The sequence below is a fragment of the Rhipicephalus sanguineus genome, chromosome 6 (assembly GCF_013339695.2).
Source record: "Rhipicephalus sanguineus isolate Rsan-2018 chromosome 6, BIME_Rsan_1.4, whole genome shotgun sequence".
Classification (NCBI taxonomy): domain Eukaryota; kingdom Metazoa; phylum Arthropoda; class Arachnida; order Ixodida; family Ixodidae; genus Rhipicephalus; species Rhipicephalus sanguineus.
The window spans coordinates 134,115,609-134,141,397 of record NC_051181.1 but is presented as its reverse complement, the minus strand read 5'-3'; the positions used below and the strand labels follow the sequence as shown (position 1 = coordinate 134,141,397).

Here is a 25,789-nt window from a genome sequence, read left to right as displayed (position 1 = left end):
GGTAGTGTTTCCCGTCGAAGGGGTTGGGGGCGGGGGCTGCCGAAGTGCCACCTCTCCCGCGATGTGACTCGACTGAAGAGCGGGCCGGGCGAACGTGGCACGCGTATGGCTCTCCCCCCCCCCCCCCCCCCCATCTCTCTCTCTCTCTCGCAGACCAGAAAGAGCTCGCCAGGTTCGAAAACAAAACGGCGGGACAGGCATGCATGGAGAGAAAAGCGCGAGTGCGGTTACGCTGCTCGCATTTATTGCTCGCGTATTGGTGCTCCCCTCTCGAGGTGTGCGCTTTCGTTGCGTCCAAATGGCGATCGCTTCTCGTCGCTAGAGCTCTACATCTTGCAGCTTGGAACTACACAGAACGTTGAGTTGGTTGGGCGTGATAGTTTAGAAAAAAAAAAAAAAAGCTCACACGGTTCCTTACGCATTTCCTTAAGACGATTTTTAGGTAGAAGCTATCGTATTTTTCTTCTCAGTAGACTGTATTGACCCCCCCCCCCCCCGCCCCATTAAAATCTTTTTGCACCCAACGTGGTTTTGCAGCGCCTCTAGGATCGGAAGCCTTGGAAACTTTCTGCATCTCGCATGGTTTTGCAGTGCCTTCGGGATCGGCCCACCTTTGGCCAACCGACGTTGTCATGTTGTGGCGTCATGATGTGACGTCACGTGACGTCACAAATTTTGGCGACCTGTTACGTCATGATGACGTCGTCATATGATGATGATTGTTTGCATCAGTCGTGTTGACGGCGACTGTCTCTGTGCGCGTTCGAGGAGGCATCTAAGGCTTCCGCCTTAAAAATGTAAGGGGTGCATACACAGACACCAGAGAAAGGAAATGGTCGATGCAAAACGCCGTTCGTATACTATCAACCGAAAGATCGCACGGCGATGAAAAAGATTGTTGGCGCGAAACTTACCTGCGCGTGCTCAGAAATGGCGGCGGAATTCGTCAGCATGAAGCGCGCGCTGGTCTACGCGAGATATAACTGTTTAAGCATGCCATTTCTTCTTTGTGCAAGATCATCGAAGACTGACTCATGCGTGCCTTTAAACAAATACTTGTATGCGAACGAAGCCTCAACCGTAAGACGCGCGCGTTTAGTCGTTCTTGCGACTCTTCAAAAGTGCGCATTCATCAAATTTTGGTCTTCCGGTTTCCTGCATTCCGCCCCACCCCCTCTTTTTTTTCTTTGTGCGGGATTTACTGTGCCTAGCTTGTTTTTTTTTCTGTTTTTCGTATGTTCGGCATCTCAAAAGGCGGGTACAAGGAGAAATTGCAAATGAGGCTTTCTTTCATACGAGCGATTACGCCGCGTACGCAAACCTTGCCACGGTATCCCAGTGTGTCTGCTCGTACGCAGCTGATTCCTTGGAAGCTGACTTCGCCTTCATGAGGCTCACTCTAGGGAGAAGCCTGCTTTACGGTATCTCGGCTGTGCAGGCGACGCTCCTTGTGACGCAACTTGAAGAAAATAAAACGGACGCCGATCAAAATTAGTGATATAACTGAAAACTTGACTTTTATGTCCCCGCACTAAACACGCGTTCGCACTTAAGGAGAAACGGGAAGGGCGCGAGGTTGGGTGCGATTTAGCGCGTGACGTAGACTGCTTGCGCATATCGCGTTAGGTATCCCGTCGTTTTCTCGACGTTTATGCTTTTCTGATTCTTTAGAACTAAGCGAGTTTTCCTTCCGTAGAGCAATACATGGTTTCCTATTATGCAATGCGCGAATGGACCATGTCGACTGGAGAACACTGGACGGGCGCTCTTCGTTGCAATGAACGCTCAGCAACCCCCCCCCCCTCCTCCGCTTAGCAATTTTGCTCAGGTATGATTTCTCGGTGGGACTTTCCGGTGTGATCGAATTAAGTGAAAAGTTGGATTAAACGGTGTCGAATTAACAGCAGTAGACAGCTTAACGAAATACGCGGAAGCGCCGTCATCGATACACATTAGCCATCCCACACGGATGTCTGGAGGACTCTTTAGGTATAAACACATCGTTGCTTCTGCACTTTCGTGCGTTCGTCGCATCGTGTAAGTCTCACCGCAAGATAGGCGAAAATAGAAAAAAAAAGAAATAGAAGAAATAAGAAAGGACGAAGAACGAAGTCGAAATCGGGTTCTTTGGGCGTTCTCAAGGCCTCTTCCGTCATCGCTCGTAATGCGGTTAGGCAGCGCCTCGACCGCTGTTTCTCTTGCCGATGCTGTCGGATCGGCGGAAAGAAGGAGTTCTACCGCGCATAACATAGTTGGGGAGGGGGAGGGGGAGAGGAAGCCAGATAGAGGGCACGAGCATTCTACTGCGTCCTCTGATACGACCGAATGAAATGTATTACGTCTGCCAGGAAACGCAAGGTAGGAGCGAGTAACCGTACGCACGCACGCATGCACGCGCATACATACCAGCGGAGTAGCCAGAAATACAATTCGGGGGGGGGGGGGGGGGGGAAGTCTAACCCCCAACCCCCGGCTACGCCAGCGATACATACATACATACATACATACATACATACATACATACATACATACATACATACATACATACATACATACATACATGCATTTCGCACGCCGGACATTTGGCTCTCGATTCCCTGATCTCTTAATTGGCGAGCACCGGTTGTTGCTCTCGTGGTAGCCGGTAGTTAAACCACCCGTTCACCTTGTTTGTTCGTACGCATCGACTATCGCTCTTGCCTGCCTTGACAGACGTAATTTGTCAGGTCACGTTGTATTGGGTCTCTGGCGGGTCTGCAAATCTGCTTTCGAGGCTATCGAGGATTCCCTTTCCTCTGTTTTTTGGTGACGAACGAGTTGGCATGACACGAAGGACAGTAGACAGAACAATTGCACTGATGTCTCGTTCGTTGTGTCCGTCTTGTATGTGCTACTACATAAACCTCCTTGAGTATGGGAAATTACTTTTGAGCAGGCCTTTCCGTTTGCGCACTTCTTCCCTCTGTTGTTCCATTGATTGGCGTAATTTTCAGTTTTGCGTGTGTATATAGGCACGCACACATACAAACACATGCACGAACCTACATGAAAGGGTGGTTAACCCCCCCCCCCCCTCCCCCAAATTTCTGGCTGCGCCCCTGGTTTTATTATCTGTGTTCCCTGTTGCATGGTTATTCGCTGTGACTGTGCTGCGGTTTCAGCGCAGTCACAGCGAATCAGTCACAGTTGAGATCTTCGGGAGCCTTCGCCTCCACGTCTCGTAGTCACTTTGTATGGCGTGAAAAACCTTGCCACGAGATAAAACGACGCCTACACAGCGCCTAACACGTAATCTCTCCTGCAAGGTACGCTTCCACCGCCGCGTTGTGTGGTGCTGCTGTGAGTGTATGAAAAGCATGAACTACCACTGCGGCGGCGCGCCATTCGCGAGAAGGAATGCGAGAGCGTATAACGCCCGTGCCCTGCTACTGCTGTATGTGAACTGTGTTCGCGCCTGCTGTTCTCGTCCCAGACACTGCGGAGGGGGGGCGCTTATTTTAGCACCTGCTCGACTGAACCGGAGCGTAGACCCACCTCGCGGGCGTCGCGCTTGGTCGAACGGCCGTTTCCTCGCGCTCCCGGGAGGCCGTGCACCGCTGCTCGCCGCGTGCACCGTCATCGCGCGTGATTGGGGGCGACCCGCGTTGCGCGACCGGCGACGGTGTGTGTGCCTGGCTTCGATGGCTCCGGAGCTTTGCGGTTGCGTCGCATCAGCTGAACAAGCAGGATTAGTGTGGACCCTGGAAGCCAGCTTGCGCGAGAAGTCGTCAGAACAAGAACTCACAGGATCCCTTATGCATTTGGTTGGTTGGTTGGTTGTTCCTTAGATACTTGGCGCAACCCATTCAGGGGGAATCGGCCATGAATCGGATGGTGCCTTGAATAGGAAATTAATTAGCTTGATGAAAGAATAGGTATAGGAATAAATGGTTTACCTAAGACGACTCGAAGGCGAAAGTCGCCTTCTTCTGTTTTTCGCACGATTCACGTGTTCTCTTTCACAGTGAACCACTCTGTACACTTAAGTTCATGAACTTACTAGTTGGGCGAGACGTGGGGAAAACTGAAGACGGCCATGCGAGTTGCGTATTTGGGAGCTTTGTGGGTAAGAGGAACGTCACGAAGCGGAAATGGAGAGAGCAGGATATACGTTCGCGTAGACGTTAATATCCATGTACAAGGCATAAAACCTGAGTGATCTTGTGGGCGTCCTACGGCATTCTTGTAGTGCAGGTGTTCTACAGGCATAAGAGGGTCAGTATTTATCAGGAAGAACGCGAAACATATAATGAGAGAGAGAGAGACTGTCCGCGTATGCGGGGTCGTCCTTGCACTGCAGTGCAGTAGTTGCGGCACTCGGCTGCTGACCCAAAGGTCACGGGTTCGATCCTGGCTGCGGCGGTCGGAATTTAAATGGAGCGGTAGTGCTAGAGGCCCGTGTACTTAGATTTAGGTGCACGTTATAGAAGCCCAGGCGCTCAAAATTCCTGGAGCCCTCCACTACGGCGTGCTTCATAATCATATCGTGGTTTTGGCACGTAAAACCCCAGTTAGTATTTCAGCACAGTCACTACGCCTTTCGTCAGAATGGTAAGCATGAAGCCACTTTGGAAGCTAACGAGGGTTTTGGAAGACTGCCTAAATTCCCGAAAAAGGACCAGCTTTCGTTCACCCGTGAAGCTTCATTTCCTAGAAACTCGCTTACGCTTACAAACCCATTTTCGGGCTGGTTTCAAGGAGATGTTAATTTTTCCCTTAACGAAGTGTTCTCCATCTCGCGAGTTCGTATACCTTGTGTTCGGAGTAATTTTCTTTAGCGCATTTCCCAGCTACCTATACACGAATGTCCCCGGTTTTCTCGCACAGTGTTAGGACGAATTTTAGCTATACGGGCACACGTCACACCATCTAGCTTCGTATCAGCTTCATCTATTGGTGTCAAATGGGACTTTAGTTAGCATTCCGCCACCTTGTGGCTTACGCAGAGGACGTTATTTTCTGAAACCTACGCAGATATCGAAGCAAGGAACTCACGCCGCCGCGTTTTTTCTTTGGAATAAACGGCGCTTACGTCGTTCAAGCGCGTGTCTAATAACAACGTTGTCGTCGAACGCAGTTTCTATGAGTGCAGGCTCCCCGTTTTCGTATATATTCACCACGAAAGGTCATCGTGGGATGTGCTGGCGTCGTGGGATGCATGGGATGTGCCTCACGTTTAGCTGCTTGATCCGGTCTCATCCGTGGAGCCGTGTCGTCATCAGCGAATGAGTCAGCGGTGTACGTCAAACTTGACGAACCATCTCTTGCATGCCGAATCTTCCGAGCTTATTCACGGGTTTTCTCCAAGGGTGACTAAAGTTTCATTCTACCAAAACCTTGGTTCCTCGAATGTAACCTTATCGAGGACTGAAATGTCAGTGACGTTCGCGCAAAAAAAAAAAAAGATCATTTGAATTGAATTGGACATTCTGTATATCGAGTTCCCGAGAGCCCAGAACCTGCCGAATGAAACCTCTTCCCAGTGGCTTTCCTTTCTTCCTTCACTCTTTCATTCGTTAATGATTTCCTTCATTCATTCACTTATTCATATAAGTCAATAGATACTGTACATACGAAAGAAGCCACCAATCTGGTGATTTCGACTGCCTCAATCTTCACTTTCTTCGTTCGTGTCCTTCGTAGTTCGCTTCAAGTTTCGCCATGTATCACCAACAAGAAGCCCATTCTTACATCCTTACATCCTTAACCTCCCTGCCGCTACGTCCTACGTTCTAGTTCACGCCCCGTAGGACCTAAACAAAGTTATTTCATTCTGTTCCCTGCCTTTCCTGTGCGCTTTTCTCTCTCTCTTTCTGTGTCTCTCTTTGAATGAATGAATGAATGAATGAATGAATGAATGAATGAATGAAAACAACTTTTATTAGGTCCAGGAGACGGTATGCACAAAACGGACATAGACGGTGAAAATATAATCACAGGACAAGAGCTAGTCCCGTGTTTATGTTTTCCTCTTTTCTGTTGGTCTTTCGCCGAGTTCTTCACAATGAATCATTTTCAAATAACGCAGCTATCATCTGTTGATTTGAACTGGAGAATTCAGTTTCAAACGGGCGGCCGACTCATGCATGACTCATACGGCTGACTCAGACTCAAGGTGTGACTTCACTAACGCCAGACGTATGTGCGACGCAATTCTTGCGGCCGCCGAACAGCGGCGGAACTCGAGATCGTACGCGCGTACTCCGTGTCACGCATATAGGATCAGACGCGTAAGGTGCTATTTAAGGTATAGGTGACGTCACTAATGTACGCGCGTCGTATTATTTACCGTCGCGCGCACGTCATCGGTATGCTTTTGTATGCGGAGCCTCGCTCCGCGAACAAGTGTTTATACACTTTCTTTTGCGTCTTGTTTGTTTGTTTGTTTGTCATGCGCCCGTTTCGTCGCGGCACGCATGTCTATCTGCAACCGCGGGAGTTGATCGAGATTCTTCCTCACATAAATGCGTGCACCGTTCGGGAAACTGTATATACAACGAACAAATAATCTAGTAGAATATCTGGGTGGTCCTCAGACGTACTACGTGTCTCGATACGTTTCTTCTTAAAGGGGCACTAAAGAGAAAAAAACGATTTTTCTCGTATTAGTAAATTACTCTTTCACGATACCAAAATCACCACGCTTGCCGCGAGAAGACGCTCGGTGAGCGAGAAAACGAGCGAAAAGAAAATGCGGGTGGCGCCGCCATATTGAAATTCCCGCATCAATCACCGTGACGTCATAGATTTTGACGGCGTCTATACTAGGGAATAAGCCGTTCCTAATGCATAAAAATGAAGTACATTGTCCTCTGAGAGGGCCAGAGACTTAACATACCAAGTTTCGGGAAATTTTGTTGCGCCAGTGTCGCCAAAATACGAAACATATACTTGAAATTTGTGACGTCGCGCGCAGAGATATCGGCGCGAAATATAAAAGTGAAACTTTGACTGATTTTCTCCTCTATTAATGGACATAAATGATGAAATTAACGTCATTATATAGAGTTTCCAGAGTCCAATTTATCGATATAAATTGATTCATTGTTTCACTTTAGTGTCTCTTTAAGGCGAGATCCTTAAGTCTCTCACTAGACACTGGACTTGAAAAACGCGGCGTGTGGTAGAAAAACTCACGTGGCCTCAGTGAGTTCAATAAAAATCAGGGTTCGAACAGAAATCGAACCCAGGTATTCTGCGTGACATGCGAGTATTCTACGACAGAGCCACGCCGGTATTTAACACCGCTCTGGAAGAATACCCCATATAGTCGTCACGTCGGGCCATCGAAATGCGACTGCCGCTGCCGGAATCGAACCCGCGACCTTCGGGTCGGCAGTCGAGCACCGTAACCACCGTGCCACCTGCGATAGCTTACGGTCACCTCTCCACTGTATGAAAACCAGTTCGCGTTCGTTGTGATAACTAATCTGAAAATACCGTTTGTTCCATCACTTTGGGTGGGTGAAACGGGCGCTGTTAGATTGCGCAGTTAATCCCAGGTCACTATCTTCCGTCCCTTCTCGATCGATTAATAGAGCATGCGGCGTTCGTCAAACTTGACTGGCTCTGGAATATATCGACCTCCAAGTATATTGCGCAGCTGCTTTGCTTTTCCGCGGTGTTCTCTTCTTCTTTCGTAATCGCCTGTCCTGTATGTCGTATATAAATATAAAATACAGCGTCGATAAAGATGTCTGCCCCTGACGGCACTGCGGCAGTGCTGCGATCGAAGCCTATAGCATTTATAGTGCATGGACACAGGAAAAATGGAGTACTGGCGCTCTACGTTTTTGCCATTCCGTTTTGAAATGCACGGCACGGCGGACTGTATTCCGTGACCGATGTTGCTGACAATGCGGAACCGAGGGGCGCGTTTGTTCGGCATTCGCGTCTCAAACATCGTGTGATGTAACGCTTTCTATTCAACGGCGTGCTTTCTATACGAAAATAATTTTTTTTTTGCCGAGTTGAGGCCTGCGGCATGGACGAGAAGTTGCTTGCGCACAGGCACGTCGCTTGCGTGCGCGAGCACCGTGCAATCATACACCAAACCAAACAAACAAAAAAAATAAATGATTTATACGCGCGCTTCGGATGCAAATGTTTATACTGCACAGAGTCGTTACTTCGGTCGAGGTATATCTTTCGGTATAGTTTCTGTCCTGACTCGACGTCCTTGGGGTGACCGCGATGTTAAAACAGTCCTGCACGTACATCAGTCAACGTTTGGGAAATCTGCATAGTATTTATGTGATTGACAAATAAGAAAAAGAACAAAGAAAAGAAACAGCTGTGTACAGCTTTTTGTTTTTGTCAATCGCCTAAATATGTCCTCTCTTTGACACTTTGCAAAGAAAGTCCCGGAGTGAAAGTTATTGGGACCCTGGTTACATTTCGCAAGGTTATAGAAAGCTATTCGTGCCCTGCTGCATTTTTCGGGGAACACCGACCTTAGCGACCGATCTGGTAGTTATGATGTCCGTGCGTGCGTGCGTGTGTGTGAGTGAGTGCGTTTGTGTGCGCAATGCTCACACTCTCTCCCATGATATTACCCCTAGTGTTGGGTAACAAACAAGAATGCAGTGGTATAATATACGGGGTTTTACGTCCCCAAACCGCGATGTGATTATGAGAGACGCCGTAGTGGAGGGCTCCGGAAAACTTTGACCATCTGATGCTCTTTAACGTGCACCTGAATCTAAGTACACGGGCCTCTACCATTTCGCATCCATCGAAATGCGGCCTCCGCGGCCGGGATTCGATCCCGCGACCTTCGGGTCAGCAGTCGAGCATCATAGCCACTAGACCACCGTGGCGGTAAACCGGAAGGCCGTGGGGTTGACACTCTCATACATTTCCCTTTCGCTTTTTCTCACTCTCCTAAAAAAAAGAAAAAAAGAGAACCACTCCCCGAATGGTGCCCACAGAAACACCGTACTCGCGTGCAGCGTATAGCACGGAGGGAGTCAAGAAGGAGTAGAATACGGGTATACACTGTATAAGAAAACGAGCCTATTATAGCTCCACTGTAATATATGGCGGGCAAGGAGATCCTCTCCTTCAAACGTCGGGGCGAAATTCATTCGAATGGAGGTCGCGCTTAGCTACTGCATTGCAACTCCAAGGAAGAGGAACGAGTTTTCTATGCAAAAGCATGTCTTAGCGCACCCCCACCGCGATACTTGAACGATGTTTATGTCTACCGTGTTCACTCGCACACTGCTAATGCGTTACTGCATTTACTCGCATACTAGCAGCACAGTTATCGCAGGTTAGTAACGTCTAGTGTTGGCTATTTTATGACTGATATCGGCTAGATTTTGTTTGATGTTGGCTAAGTGGTGACTAATGAACAGTGACGGCTAACGCTGCCTAATGCACACTCAAGGATAGATATAACGCCGGCTAGTGTTGCCATACCCTGTTACAACGTTCCGTATGCATTTAAATAATTCTGTATGTTTTTATGTATGATTTGTATGCATAGGCGTGCGCACAGGGGGAGCGGCCGCACCCCCTAATCACCTAAGAGGGGGGGGGGGGCGCAAATTCTGCCCCATACACTGACCCTTCTAGTCACCTAAAGGGGGGAGGGGGTGTGCAAAATCTGCCCCATACATTGACTTAGTAGGGTGGGTGGGCGCTGCGATGAACCTTTGCCCCCCCCCCCCCCTGATGCTGGTCCCTGCGCACGCCTATGTTTGTATGGAAGTTATTAATACTTCGTTTATATTTTCCCTTAAGACTTATATTAAAAGCGTGTGGTCTTATTTTAACGACCTGATGAACGCTGATGTATCTGTTTGTTGGTTGAAGGAGCGCTCACATTGGCTAGCGATGGTAAGTGGTGGTTAACGTCGGCTAATGAAGGCTATCCGCCATTATAACGGGCACCTCGTCTTTACTTGATTTCAATTAATGATGCTCTCACATATGCATATAGAGCAACAACCTCAGTTGGTTCTGCCTGAGGTTACATTTTTTCTTTTCTTTTTTTTCTAGTTTTCGTGCTCGTGCATATGTGCTTTGAACACACCACGACCGATTCTCCCGTGATCATTACCATACTATCTAACATGTCGTCTATAAGGTCGCGGGTTCTATCCCAGTCGCGGCTGTCGCATTTCGATGGAGGCGGAATGATAGACGCCCTTCTACTATACGATGTCTGTGCATGTTAAAGTACTCCAAATAGTCGAACTTTCCGGAACTGTCCACTACGGCGTACTTCATAATCGTATCGTGGTCTTGACGCATAAAACCCCAGCAATTACTATTATTTCCTGTATAAATCGCAAAAGTGTAATAAAAAAATTAAAAAATCGAGACCCGCTGCGATTAAGTGTTTCCCCCGCTCCGCACTGTGTTCCACTTTTTTTTTCTCCCTTTTTGGCTCTCCTGAAGGCGGCATTGAAAATGGCCTTTTCGTGCACGCCACCGCGCCCCGCGGTTTGTACACGAATCTTGCAGTTTAATTAGGCCGGCTTCCCCACGCAATCTGCCGCTGCGCGCTTCCTCCCTTTTTGTTGTTGTTGTTTTTTTGCATCGTTGTTAGTTCAGGTGTTGTTCTCCCTGCCGTCCCACCCATGCATCGCGGGCGGCCTGCGCGTGCATCGCAGCTAATCACGATGAGTATACTACTGGCTGCAGCCTGCTCACGCGCCCGTGTCGTACCGTGATTTTCGGAATACAGCGCCCGATGGATATGCGTACCTTTATGGAAACGAAGTTAAACTGAACTAGAGACATTTTATTAAGGCGAAAGCCTTAGATACCTCATCAAACGCGAAAAGTCACCGTCGACGTCAACACGAGTAATATGAAAATAATGATGATGTGATGACGTCATCATGACGTCACACATAGCCAGAACTTGTGACGTCCTCATGACATCACTCCTCATGACGTCATCGATTGGTGTAATGTTGGCTGATCTCGGAGGCACTGCAAAACCCCGCCACGTGCACCAAGCTTGCGATGCCTGCGATCCAGGAGGCAGTAAGGCGCAAAAAGCTTACAGATGAGGGATCAATACAATCTACCGAGAAGAAAAATAAGATGGCTAGCGCCTTCGAGTTATCTTAAGCGAATGATAAGGGATCAATCGCGCGCACCGAAGGACTAAAATAAAGTTGTTCATCCATCCATCCATGGGAATTTTTGCGATAAAAATTGTGCGAGCAACTCAGGCTCATTTTCGCCGTCGGCATCGGCGTCGCCGTGCTGTTCCGACATAATATCTTCCCGATCCTCTTTTAGGTGCATTCTGTAAGGAGTAGGATGGATGGTTTTCTCTCAATTGGTGTTTATTTATTTGATAATATTGCGTCCTCCGACGAGAGTACCTGGGCGGGGAGAACTTATCATTTCACCAGCCTCGTCATGTTCGTAACTCCCTTTAAAGGGTCATGAATCACCTTTCTAAGTAATGATCTAATGACCTCAGTATCGGAGTTTATTGCCTCCCGAATCGATTGCCGCAAAAATTTCTCGAATCCGTCAAGAATGAGCAGAGTTACGGGGGTTTGGCGCACGCTCTCAGCGCTTTCTCTCTTTTCTCGTCCCAACGAGCGCACTGGAAGCTACATAGGGAGGGATGGCACGGGGGAAAGAAGTCACGTCAGCGCGCGTCATGAAACGCGATCACTCTCCCGCTGTGATTCGCGTGCGCGAGTGCGGCTACCATGTACTGAGGAGTGCGGCGCTGGCAAGTGGCGGCATCCCGTGGCAAGAAGCGCATCTGATCCGAACGCCGCTCTCGATTTACGTCGGCTATCGGCCAATAAGCATGCTATGTCTCTTGTGATGTAAACTGGCAGATCCGCGACGTCAACATGCAGACGCCCCGCCCAAGAACCGGCCTCTGTTTGAAAAGAAGGTGCCTGGGGAAACGGCAACTTCGCGCTCCACTTGTGGCCTTTACGCGGCGCGCACGACTGTAATATTTGGCAGAGCATTTCATAGCCGTGTCAGCTTTCCACAGGATGTGTTTTTTCAACAAGCCCAAGGGGTGCTTCATGACCCCTTTAACAAAACGATGCGCAGTGGTGTTGTATCAGCAGGTGTCTCCTTCAGCGAACAGAATATTCGGAGTGCATCTGGTGATAGCGTATCTTGTGAACATTTGTTTCATCGCTGTCATTGTCATGGCGCACCAGAAAAAAACTGACTGCAATGTGTTTCTCATTTACAAGCTCCTCATTTGACCGGACCTCCAGATGCGACGGGGACATTACATCCATGGATCAAATAATGTAAATAAGCCTCTTTCTTTCTCTCTTCTCCACGTGAACTGAACGCGAGCTTTATCTTCCACTTTGCTTAAAAACAAATGAAAGAAAATCGGTTGGATTATGAAATTTTTCTGTTCAGACACTCCTAATCCTGTGTGTTTCTGTAGACTTTGTTTTCTTCATTCCTGTAAGGAATATTGTGCGCGGCGTTTGTGGGCAAAAGTTGTTCAGAATTTTCGCTTGTTTTTTGTTTCCCGTGTCGTCTCTACAGTGTGTCGACGAACGATCGTTAAGTAACCGATTTGTTTGTTCTACTCGTGCTGTCTATAAAGGTTGTTTATATACGCGAAAGTATGTCCTTCTCTGTCACAATTACCTGGACTCACAGACTGTGTGTATAAAATCTTTATTGAAGTATTTCTTTTTTTCAATGTACTGATGGTCTATAAAGCACCCGCAGAAAAAAAAAAGAAAAAAAATCACGAGGCATCCTTGAACACGGAATGTCGGCAGTGTGCCTTTTATGTAGGAAAAACTTGCCCATAGGACACACGGGCTCCGTACTTTTAGATATTGTTACGCATAAGCTGCAAACAGCATGCGTCTCAGACATCTCTATGAACCATACACATGAAGTGTGCACAATGGTATTCGTTGCAGTGGTTACTAGGATTCGCTGCAATATTTTCTAGTCACTTCACTTGCCGCTTCTTCTTTTCCGATCTGTTCTTAAACGTTTAATCCAGTTGTGGGGTAACAGGCTAGCGACAGTCTATCAGGCCGATATCTCTACTTTTAATGCGAAAGCCTTACATGCCTCATCAAACGCGAAAAGTGACCGTCGGCGTCAAGGCGAACGATGGAAAAATGCTTCGCATTAAAAAGTAATCATAATGTGATGACGTCACCATATGACGTCATCGTGACGCCACAGCCCTCCAAAATATGGGACGTCATCGTGACGTCACGTAACCTGACGTCGTATGATCCCGGAGGCAGTACAAAACCATGTTGGGTGGAGAACGCTATCGGAGAGATAGGACCAATACGATCGACTAAGATGATGGCTTTCGCCTTATGCAAATGTATAACGTGCCGTGTCACTTCTTTCTTGTCGTTATTCGTTTGTCTTTCTTTCTCTCTCCTCACTAACATACAAGCGCATGATGCACTCCAAGGATTTTAGATGCGAAGCATCTTAGGCGGAATTCAAACCGGTGGTGGTGGTGGTGTGCGGCGTGACCACCCTTACTGCGCATGCGCGAGCCCTCTCCACACACCTCCTCTTCCACTTCCCCCCTCCCCTTCCCCTCCTCCTCTCTCACTTCATCCCCCCCCCTTCCCCTCTGAAACGCGGGCTCTACATGCCGAAACGCTGCTTCGCATCGCCTCATGGTCCACTTTAGCGGAGATGGTGTGATTTTTATCTTTTCGCGCGGAAGAGCTAGTCCGCCGCGTACTGATAGGGAGAGAGGGCATACCGTGGAAAACGCGGTATGTCCGCACCTGCGGAGGCCGCACCCGACGCATCCGCGTGCGCGACGTGTCCCACACGCGCTATCAATTTGCCTCCGCGCTCCACGGCGAGGACGCGCCACCCGCCACCGCCGATGCTGTTGCTTCTACTGCTGCTGTTGTTGCGCCCTCCTCTCCCTCAGGGGCACCGCTTTTCCTCGACGGCACGCGAACGGGCCCGGACCTTAATTTGCCTGCTTCCTGTATGTGGCGGCGCTGCGCTGTTGTTATTTTGACTGTCGGTCGCTGCTCGTGCGCGACGTCGAATCTCGCGCGTCCCGTGTAGTACGTCGTCGAACTTGGCGTGACAGAGGGATGCGACTCGCCGTGCTCGTACAGGTAATTAACCTGCGTGTAGGCAATTATTTAGAGAAAATAATTTTCTATGTTTAAATTTCCGTACAAATCCGGACCTCCCTGAGAAGCGTTGGCACGACGCGACTAGCTCAGAACTTCAAGACCAAATCTGGGCCATCCATTAGTCCCGGAAGACAGTGGAAAGGCTGGGCCTCATTACGAGCACACTGGTGGCCTAGGGCAGGCCGAAAATCTGCAGGTTTTCAATAATTCTTTACCTCCACCTTTAATTTTGTCGGCATATACATGACATATTTCTGATACTCCTCTTTCCCTTCTTAGAGTGATCTTAAAGACAATGTCTTCTATAGCTTCCTGATGAGAAACGTGGACAGTGTTTGTCACCAAGTCACGTGGCATGGACTACCGCGTTTACGTGCATGTTAGCAGCACTCGTTTGCAGTGGCTTATGTTGGCTGGTGTTCGCTAAATCATGACTAATATCGACGATCAGACCTTCAATAACCACCATTGTCCTCAATAAATGTCAACCCGGTGTGCCTACCCATTATTTTTTTAATACAGAGCAGGGGCGTAGCCAGAAATTTTTTTCGGGGGGGGGGGGTTCACCCATACTTTATGTATGTTCGTGCGTGCGTTTGTATGTGCTCGTATATATACGTAACCCCCCCCCCCCCCCCCCCCCCCGGCTACGCCCCTGATACAGAGTCACTTGAAATGCAGCCTTCGGAGCGAGTAACTGGCCAGCAAGCGCTACTTTAATGACACCTGGGAAGCGCGAGAGTCCGTTGAATAGCTTTCGGCATTGCTTATGAATGGTCCAAACGCGAGTGTAAGAAGCTGTGCAACAGCTTCAGACAAGAGCTTCAAGCAAATGATGAAGCAGAGGCCGGAAAGTGTGATCATTTGAACCTTAAGGTGAACGCCTTAGATGCCTCATCAAACACAAAAAAGGGACCGTCGGCGTTAACACGAGCGATGCAAAAAATCATCATGTGATCACTTCCTAAAGCGACGTCACGATGACGGCACAGATCACCAGAATTTGTGACGTCATCTTGATGTCACTGTGACTTCACATCGTGACGTCGCTTGTTCATAGGTGGGCAGATGCCGGAGGCACGTGCCGTGCAGAAACCTTGCAATGTGTTTCCGATCTCGGAGGCCGTGCAAGGCCACGCTAGGTGTAGAAAGCTGTCGGGTGCTTGGGATCAGTACAATCGACTGAGGAGAGAAAGAAGATGGTTTTCGCCTTCGAGTCCTCTTAGGCGAATGCGTAAGAGATAGGGTTGCCACCTTTTACCGAAAAAAAAACCGGCCCTTCGACGGGGGGGGGGGGGGGGGTTAACAGGAGATTAAAATAATGTTGAACAATAGACGCTATGTCAATTCTTCGGCATGCAGTGTGACATTTAATGTAACATTGTTTTCATTGAGTCAAATAAATCCAATGCACAAACAAAAGCAGCACACAGTTGGCAGGAGCCAGCTCTCGTACTCGGGTTGAGATCTCCACTCTTTCCGGAACGTGCATTGACGTATTTTTCGCTTTTTCAAAGGCGGAGAATCCGTGCTCGATGCAAGCAAAGGAAGCACGTAACTAACTACTGATACTGATTTTCTCTCTGTTCCAAAGATCGGTGGCAGGAGAGGGAGGGCAATGTCCCCGTAGAGCGGTTCGTGTTTCCTGTTGTCTGCTGAATGTGCCAGGATTCGAGGAGGAGCCGCCGGCGAGGGTTCCTTTCTTTTGCCAGAATCACCGCGTCGACGGGACGGTGAAACCGCTCGCAGTGTTCTGCTAGTGGGCTCCGTAGGAGGCTATGGCTCCGTTCTCGGTTCAATTGACGGAGGTTATTCTTGTGCTGCCGCATTCTTTCGTGGAAGTTCTTGGTTTCCCCAATGTAGGAAGCGGGGCAGTCGGCTTACGCGATCCAGGAATTTTTTCCGGGGGAGGGGGGCAGTTGCTGAAAACCTTGACTATTTGAGAAAAACGCCTATTTTCATGATTTATTTTCAATAAAACACCATGTGTCATCAAAATTTCGGGGGGGGGGGGGGGCTACGGGCCTGCCCTGAGCTTTTTCCGCAGGTGTGCGATCTTTGCGCCGAGGGATGAAGCTGCCGATGGTGGTGGATGGCTTGTGGGCGACGTCGGCCCCTGCCTTTCTCAGTATACGGGCTATTGCTTCTCTGGCACCGGCGATGTAGCGGATCGACAGCGGTGTCGTTGCGGCGACGCAGGTGTCACGTTTCCCCCGTCTTTTCTCTTCCCCCGTCTTTTCTTTCCACCTGCACGGTCAGTCCCCGACCGCGCAGGTGGAATTCTTCAGTCAACACGTGCGGTCAACACGGAGAAGAGTAAAAAAAAAATACTCGGGATGCGATGAGCGAAAAACCGGCCAATGACGGCCGGTGTTAGGTGCGGACCGGCGACCGGCCCCTTGTCTGAAAAACCGGCCCGGCCGGTCCAAAACCGGGCAGGTGGCAACCCTAGTAAGAGACCTTGTAAGTTCTTTCGCTTCCCCTCTCTTTCTGTCGGTGACACTTCGCTTTGCCTTGATTGGCACCGTCGCGCCACCCCTTGAGCACTCGAGTGCAGTGTCGACGCGCTCACGCGCATCGAGCAAAGGCGACCTGCTTCCAGGGCGCACACGAAGTCGTGGACGATGTTGTTTAGTGCGCGCCTCTTGTTTTCCGCGCGGTCGTGCTGCCTTGATCGAGTGTAGCGGTCTTTTCCTCGGCCGTCATGCGTCGTCTTACGCGACGCAGCTGCCGCTCGAGCATTTTCTTCCCCGTAGACGATTTTAATAGAAGCGCCATGGGGGTTGCCTCTACGCTTGGCTGTTTTTCCGTGCTATACTTGATGGTATGTCACCTCGTCTGAGGGCAGCTGCGGACGCTCTCGGATTTCGCCGTCTTCTGAGGTCCGGTTATCTAACACGGTGGCAGCGTTTTCACTGACAGGTTCGAGATTTAAAACCACTGACGCGCCGCGGCGCTCTGGTGGTTATGGTGCTCGACTGCTGACCCCCGAAGGTCGCCGGACAGAGTCCCTGCCGCGGCGGCCGCATTTCTATGGAGGCCAAATGATAGAGGCCCGTGTGCTTACATTTAAGTGCACGTTAAAGAACTCCGGGTGGTCAAAATTTCCGGAGCCCTTCACTACGCCGTCTCTCATATACGTATCGTAGTTTTGGGACGCAGAAACTGAACAATTATTATTAGATTTAAAAACTCGACATTGTGGAAGAATCTGACATCGTCAGCGCTCGCGATGCTGACAGCGTTTTCACGAACTGGCGCGAGTTTCTGCTTCTCACACGCGAGGACCCAGTAGTGGACCCATAAAGGGAGCTACAAGTCAATCATACCTTTATCAGATCTTATAATAGTATATTACTGATCTTGTAATATGAAAATAGGACGACGACGACGACGACGACGACACTCACTCACTCACTCACTCACTCACTCACTCACTCACTCACTCACTCACTCACTCACTCACTCACTCACTCACTCACTCACTCACTCACTCACTCACTCACTCACTCACTCACTCACTCACTCACTCACTCACTCACTCACTCACTCACTCACTCACTCACTCACTCACTCACTCACTCACTCACTCACTCACTCACTCACTCACTCACTCACTCACTCATTGAATGAATGTTCACCTAATAGACTTCAAAGGATACTCTACCTTCTGGTTAACCTCCATGCCTTCCTCTTTCTTTCTCTCTGCTTGAAATAGGTATAACGTTAAAGAAATGTAAGTATGAACCAGTTGCGCATGACATTGACGCAGAAAGCAATTTTCACCATTATACGCAGAACGCGAAGAGCTAAGGCCCCAGTAAGCGTTCGAAACCTTGTCGAACCTTTTATTTTCTGTCGTCGGCTGTGCGATTTCTCAGCTTGAGCGACTGCGCGAAGGTGTTGCCCTTTATTCAGTCAGCCGTAACAAAGGCGAGTCCCGTGGCAATTCATTTCCAGGTCACTCGTCCCAGGTCGCTGTTCGTGCGTCATCGGTCGTTGAACTTTGCAGGAAAGGGCACGTGCTACTCCAGACGTCGGTCACCTTTTAAAGGTTTTACTTGTTGAGATGTATATGCCGTTGTGACCGTTGGAATCGCATCGTCATTCGACCGTCATTGTTTATTATAGCTGAACAACAACAACAACAACAACAACAACAACAACAACAACAACAACAACAACAACAACAACAACAACAACGACGACGACGACGACGACGACGACGACGACGACGACAACAACAACAACAACAACAACAACAACAAAGACTGTGTACTCATGCTGATGTTACAGTAGTTTGTTTTACAGCGAGAGCCGTCACAGATCTTTCATTCTGCGTTCCTGTAGTCTCTAGGAAGTGTAGTCATCATGTCTGTAATCATCCGGTCTTTTTTACACAAGAAATTTATCGACGACTCCTGTTTCTCAGCACATTGTTTTAAAAGCTGAGTGCCTTTGTCGTCCTATGCCCTCCAAGTAAGAAGCGATGTATCCAAGTAAGGAAATATACATAGTTCGAGAAAGAAAGAAAGAAAGAAAGAAAGAAAGAAAGAACGTTGGTTTGTTAAGCAGCAGTAATTTTTGATGGTTTCCCCTGCACTTGGTCAAGTTAAGTGGACATGCAGCTTTCCAACGAATGCTCCCTGGGTACCGCCATAATCCCTGGGCTGTTGTAAATATGCGTGACCTCCCAAAATGCACTGCCTTGGCAGCGACGTCAGCCTTCGTGCTCTCGTGCAACAGTCCAGAAAGAGGCGCTCCTTCTGTCAGTTGAAAAGATTTTTAAGCTATCAATATTGATAGCATGCACATGACGTCATCGTCGCCAGTTCATGAGGTAATGGTACTCCAACATGGTGGCTATGATGACGTCAAAGAAGCGCATAATCACGTTTCAGTTAACGTGCTTCAATCTGATAACGGCACGACCGGAACGTTATTGGTCTCTGTGTATGATGTACGAAAGAAACTACATGCGATGTACTGGTAATATCAACGTGACATCACAAACAGCGCCCCCCCCCACCCCCCAAGTTGGTACTCCAACATGGCGCCTTCAGTGACGTCAGTGCAAGCCATATATGGAGAAGCACAAACGGAGTAAAGCGCACGCACGGTCGAGCTGTAGCAGGAGCATTCCATACTCATTTGAGTGTTAGGTACTTCAACTGAAAGCTGCTCGTACCAAGCGTGTGCTCAAAATGGAGATTTTCAGCTGGCTGCAGATTACGCGCGTGAACGCACACTCACGCCTGGATGCGCGTGCGCACAGTCGGAAAATCGTGATTGTTTTGAACGCATGCGGCGTAGCTGTTTATTTCTTTCTTTTTGTCAGCACGGAAAAGAGCGTCCACAAGGATCTGCCACGACTGCTAGTCATAGAGAGAGAGAGAGAGAGAGAGAGAGAGAGAGAGAGAGAGAGAGAGAGAGAGAGAGAGAGAGAGAGGCAATAAAAGGAAATAAAATGTGGCACAAAACGCACCTATATCGCATGTTTACGGCACATATACGTCGACCGCAAAAGTTGGAAGGACTGTTCGTTTTTTTTTTCCTTCCACATTTCCGGGTATCTTGCAGCCAAGGATATTTATTTTGCTCTGTTCATTTGCGCGCACCTGGTTTTGCAGCTTCCGCTGTTTTGACGATTCCTAGAGATTCCTTTTTTTCTGTCGTTTTTCTTTTTGCAAGGGCACAGATTATCGTGCATATAGACTTCTGTGAGACAGCCCCAACTGTCAGCACTCGCTTGAACGGTCCTGCATGCGTCATCTTACTTACTTTTACATTTTACTTTTAGTGTACCTGTATCAGCTCTTGTTTGCTCTGCTTGGAGCTTAAATGAGTTCATTTTACTTCGTCTTAAGGGGACACTAAAGAGCAAAACGATTTTTCTCATATTAGTAAAGTACTCTTTCACGATACCAAAAACACCACGCTTGCTGCAAAAAGACGCTTAGGTGGCGAAGTTTCCGCACCCTTGAAGTTTGCTCATCATTCGCCGTGACGTCACATGTTTTGATGGCGCCTACAAGGGACTACGTAGTTCCTAATCGGTAAAAATGAAGTACTTTGTCCTCTGAGGGGGCCATAGACTTAAGATACCAAGTTTGGGGTAATTTTGTTGAGCCAATGGCTCCAAAATACGATAAATACACTTTGAAATCCGTGACGTCACGCGTGGAGATTTCGGCGCAAAATTTAAAAATGAAACTTTGAACTTGATTTTCTCCTCTATTAATAAACCTATGACGGCGAAATTAACGACATTCAGAGCACAATTTATCGATCTAAGCCGATTCATGGTTTCTCTTTAGTGTCCCTTTAAACTGCGATTAACCATTTTTCTGCCTCTCAAACCGCAGTAGCAAATATCATCCACATGACCACCTTTACGAAGGGCATTGCGCCGCTTCCACGACTCAAACGGTCACTGCACTGAATAAGCTCCCTGACGGTGTATGTAATGAACTGTCAATCGGAAACGCCAATCTATTTCGGTAGCTTGAACCAAGTACTCAAAGGTGCTTAAAACGCGGAGCATATTGTAGTGCCATCTACAATGTGAAGTCATAGATAGAGGCAAAGTAGCGTTTATTTGGTGAAGCTCTGTTTATAAGGGGTCGTTTCGATGGCACGTTTGACACAAGGCGGGCTAGGTGGTTATAGCCCTTGTCCCCTGTAGGCAGGCAGACGTCCACTGACTTATTTGCTTGCGTTCGCACTTGCTTACTGACTCGTTTTCTCCTTCACTAACTTAGATAATGTACTCACTCTCTTTTCATTCACTTTATAGTCGTGACTTTGTTTTGTTTGTTTTGCCGCCTGATGTGCCCGCCACAGTGGTCTAGTGGTTATGGTGCTCGACTGCTGACCCGAAGTTTGTGGGATCGAATCTCGGCCGCGGCGGCCGTATTTTCGATGGAGGCGAAAATGCTTGAGGCCCGTGTACTTAGATTTAGGTGCACGTTAAAGAACCTCAAGCGGTCGAAATTTCCGGAGCCCTCCACTACGACGTCCCTCGTAATCATATGGCGGTTGTGGGACGTTAAACCCCAACAATTATTATTACTGCCGCCTAGTGTCGTCACAGACTCTTCTCTTTCATTACACCCCCTTTCCCATTCCAGGAGATTTTCTTTGGTTTCTTACTTATACACTCCCTGTCTTTGCTTTATATTTCTGTCCTTTTCTCTCTGTCTCTCCATACACTTTTCGCTCGCCAGCCAGTCGACTAACCACCTCGTTAATTTACTTGTTCATTCAGTCATTCACTTATTCGGTCTTGATCAGCATCACCGCACGCGCCACTCAATTGCTCCCTAAAGGGGCCCCGCAATAGTTTTTGCACATGGCTAGAAAATGCTGCCGATCGGTAGTCGAGGCTGCTGCGAACATGCGAGCCAAGCATCAAAGCGGAGCACACGGCATGGAATTCAAAATCAAATTTCAAAGGCAGCTAGAAATGGCTCGTTCTTATTTCTACAAATGACGCCATAAGTCCGTCATAAGCATGGTCATAAGCACATATGGACGCGACCATTGGCTGATTTGAGCATCGTGCGCTGTGTAGTTATCGCGGCGGCCGCCGGATGCCGCGACGTGCCCGCGCCGCACTGTATAGTGTTAGAATTACAACATAGAATTACACCAGAGCGCTCTTTATCACACTGAAAGTCAGCCGCGCGTTCAAAGAGAAAAAGAAAGTGCTCAAGATCACGACGCGTGCTGACGTAAGGAAAGTGCTTGAGGCGTGCGACAAATCCCCATAACGGGGCTTGTACTTGACGGATTTTAAGGATTTTTGCAACAATCGTTTCGCGCATCAATGAACTCCGATAATGAGGTCATTCGACGATTACTCGAAAAAGTGTTGCTTTAGGCTGCTGCCTCTCTCACTCCCTCACTCGTGCCCGATGCGCTAGCGAGTAAGTGAGCGAGGCAGCAACTTAAGGTGACTAAGCGAGGCAGTGAGTGAGACGCTCGCTCGCTCGCTCACTCACTCACTCACTCACTCACTCACTCACTCACTCACTCACTCACTCACTCACTCACTCACTCACTCACTCACTCACTCACTCACTCACTCACTCACTCACTCACTCACTCACTCACTCACTCACTCACTCACTCACTCACTCACTCACTCACTCACTCACTCACTCACTCACTCACTCACTCACTCACTCACTCACTCACTCACTCACTCACTCACTCACGCACGCACGCACGCGCGAACAGAGGCGGACTGCCCGCTACGAACCTCGCCTACCGCTCACGTATTTCGCTTGAGCGCGGACTCTATTCTTAGTCGGCAATGCGGCAGCAGCTGCCGCCGCCGCTTCTCTACGAAGCCAGCGATGCAGGACGGCCATGGCTGCCGCCGCTGTCGCGCCCTGCGTTCCTCGAATTCCGTCTGCGCGCGGCGGTTGCCTGCCGTTCCAGATAGAACGCCAGACAGAACGTGTGCACCTACGTCCGTAGCGTCTCTCTTGATGGGCAGTCGAGTCCTGCGTTAGGTTGCTTCGGCGGCCTGTGCGGCACCTGTGTTCGGTATCGTGAAGCCCGCTGCATGAGCCGTCAATCATGTCGCGACAGAGCCGAGTGTCATTGCTGCCGCGCATTCGGAACGTCAGGAAAGGAACACGCGCGCGCGCGCTGCGCTCGTCGTAACGCCCGGCCCGACGGGGATGTATGCAGGCCGGGGCGCACGGAGCGGACTTTCCACGTAATAAGTGAGAAAGGCTCTTTCCGTCAAGGGAGAAGCTGAAAAAGGTGGCGGTTCGTGAGTGCGCAGGAACTATAATGAAGAAGCAATGCTAGCATGCGCTATCTGGAAGGGTCCCCGTGCTTGCACAAGTATCTCTTCAGGCTTTGTCAGCATGTATAGCTAGGGACGACACCCGCCGCAGCATGAATCGCTACCCACGAAATCCTTTAGGTCTTCTTAATATACTTCGTTGGTTAACCAGCTGTATGGAGCTTGGTACGGAGTGTTTGGGCGGTGATTTTGGTATGGCTTTAAAATAACGATACAATATTTCCCATTGTTACCTTTCTGTTTATACGTTAGATGAAGGTTCTTAACCTTGATGTAATTATGGCTATGCACAAAGCGCTCTAACTCAGAAAATCTTTTTTTCTACAACCGGTCTCTGTTTAGTTTTACAGGAGATGTCAGCGCTGTGACGTCATAGCGCAACACGTAGCCACGTGAGGGTAGGTCGTCGTTGTGTTATAGTACTCGCTTCGACACGCCGAATCAATCGCTATGCCGCTACATTGGGCTCAACAAATAGCAACGTAGTAATTGAGCGCAATCTACATCTCGTATTGCGATTTTGCTTTGAAATTTGGTCCCGTGACGATTTGCGTCGTTTACCCTGAAATTTGTCCGCGAAACAGTCCCTGCCGTGGAAGTACTACGTGCGAGTGTTTACGCATCACGTCTTTACTGTGCGTGTGTTTTATACTATTTACGACGTAACGGTATCGCATCACATTTTAAGATAGATTGTGTGGTGTGTGACAAATCAGTGTTTGGTGTTGCCTGTCAAAAACGCGTAACGTAAGAAATTGTTCTTTTTTTTGTATTTTCTTCCGTAACGTAAGGGCTCGGTGGCTTCACTGGACAGGCACTTATGCTGCTTGTGCGTAATGCTAGTCGCCCATTATGAAGGAGCACATCATGAAAGCTCCCGTTCGTGTCTACGCTCTCTACTAGGCCGATGCACAGTGATAAAAAGTACAGCTAGGGCAGAGCTTGACGCACGCTTTGAACCGGCGAAATATGCAGACAGATACGGCAACGCCTCCACTCTCTGGTTACAGAAAACCAGGAGAGAAAGAGAGAGAGAGTGAGGACGCTCGTAGTTAAGGACAGCAAGAAACGTAACCATTTAGCAAACTGGGTTGATGACCTCAGGTCGTAGAAAAAAAAAACAAGTCCGGCACCACAGAATAAAAACAGGCCAGCGCTCGCGCAAGTGCGTGGACGTACCTTCTGCTGACAGGGATGCAGGTGCTCATTTGCACTATTTTAAAAAAAGAGGGATATTGTTAGAGTCATCTGAGGGGTTTATTTTTCCCTGAAAAACAAAACAAGTTCGACTTGAACGCGTGTATTACAGCATATACGTATTCCACGTGCTCGCGGCCATCACATCTTTCGTTGCACGTGTGTCGGCTGAGCGTTGCCGTGGAACATAAGTTCCCACGTACTTGACCTGGTGCGCACTCTACAGTTCTGACCGTATGAGGGCCGTTATATATTGGATTATAGTTAACGGGTCATCAGACTATAAACTCCTCGCTATCGCAATGTCGCGGTGTTGTTAGTTTGTGTACACGTACGCGTCTCTTACCGCCCATCACCAAGATCCATCGTCCCTTCCTTTATTGGGAGTGAATTCTTCTTCAGCGATGAATAGCAGCCTATTGCGCGAACCAGTTCCTCAGGCAGACCTCTCAGTCTCTTTGCAAATGCGGAACTTCACACGCTTTCGAACGTGTTTGCGACTGCAAAGATCGTAAAACCGGCGCCCATCGAGAACTTGGTTACAGTGATAACCAGGGGAAAACAGTCCCGGATGAAAATGTAAAACAATGTACGTGTGAGATATATGAGCTGTCAACCGGAGATGGCAAAGTTGCTCCTAAAATTACTTAAATTACATTACTAATTACTTTTATCAACATTTAAAAATCTAATTAGGTGACATTACAAACTACAGCTGGTCGAAAGTAATGACATTTCATTACCACTGCTTCTGAAGAGTAATGAAATGACCTTGAAATTAACAAAATTAATGCACAACTCATGTACACTTTATTCATAGCGCATGCACATTGAAATCTCACAGACCTTTGTTCAACTTCCCACGCTTGCGTACTGGAACTCAGTCTTTGGTTACTTTACTGTCCTTTTCTTGGTCCATTTTTTTATGCCATAATAGACGCGGAGATGCTATCTTTTCGTTAAAAGTAAGTGCGAAAGCAATCAGTAATTTTCTTGAACTTTCACGATCAGCTGTGGGCCATCCAGCAAGCCCGCGAGGCGGCGAAGAGGCAAGACCTCGACGTCCCCACGTGGGAGGCCTAGGCCAACGAACCTAAATTGCTGGTTCATAATAAAGTTTATTCCTCCTCCTCCTCCTCGCTTGAAGTAACTCACTACATTACCAAATCATCATCCCAGAGAAAAAAAAAAGGCGGAATTTCAGAGGAATATAGAAGCTTGCAAAGATGAAAAATTCGTGAACGTGGGGCGTCGCTAAAGCCGACGTTTCGACAAGCGGTCTCGTCCTCTTCAAGGGTGCAACCTTGAAGAAACATTTGCTCCACCAGAACCCCGTGTTCACGAATTTTTAATTCCACAAATTACCTCATTACATTACCTATCACAGCAAGAAAGCAATTTGATTCCTGTAATTTCGTTACTGTAGTGTCGTTACTGCCAAGTCTGCTGTCAACTAACTTGCCGGCTGTGGAAGGCGGTTGGGGGGAGGCGACGTGGAGGCCGGTGACACACCTCGCCACAGTGGCGTCGCCTGTTGGACGTCACTTCAGTGCGACGTCTGTGAGGCTATTCTGCGAACGTGATCAGGCGACAATGAGGTCTTCCTCCACGTTTGCTTGCA

The 25,789-nt window shown here is 48.6% G+C and overlaps 1 protein-coding gene across 16 annotated transcripts in view; it reads left to right on the top strand.

Moving 5' to 3' along the window:
• The window catches only part of LOC119396471 (plasma membrane calcium-transporting ATPase 2), a 332,288-nt gene that overhangs the window by 44,359 nt on the left and 262,140 nt on the right, over nt 1–25,789 (top strand). For 15 of the 16 annotated variants that reach the window (XM_037663713.2, XM_037663712.2, XM_037663710.2 and 12 more), the window contains exon 2: nt 12,237–12,296. The exons of the other annotated variant lie outside the window; for it this stretch is intronic. The gene's annotated coding sequence lies outside the window, so the exon portion shown is untranslated. The remainder of the gene's footprint in view (nt 1–12,236; nt 12,297–25,789) is intronic. 16 annotated transcript variants of the gene reach the window in all.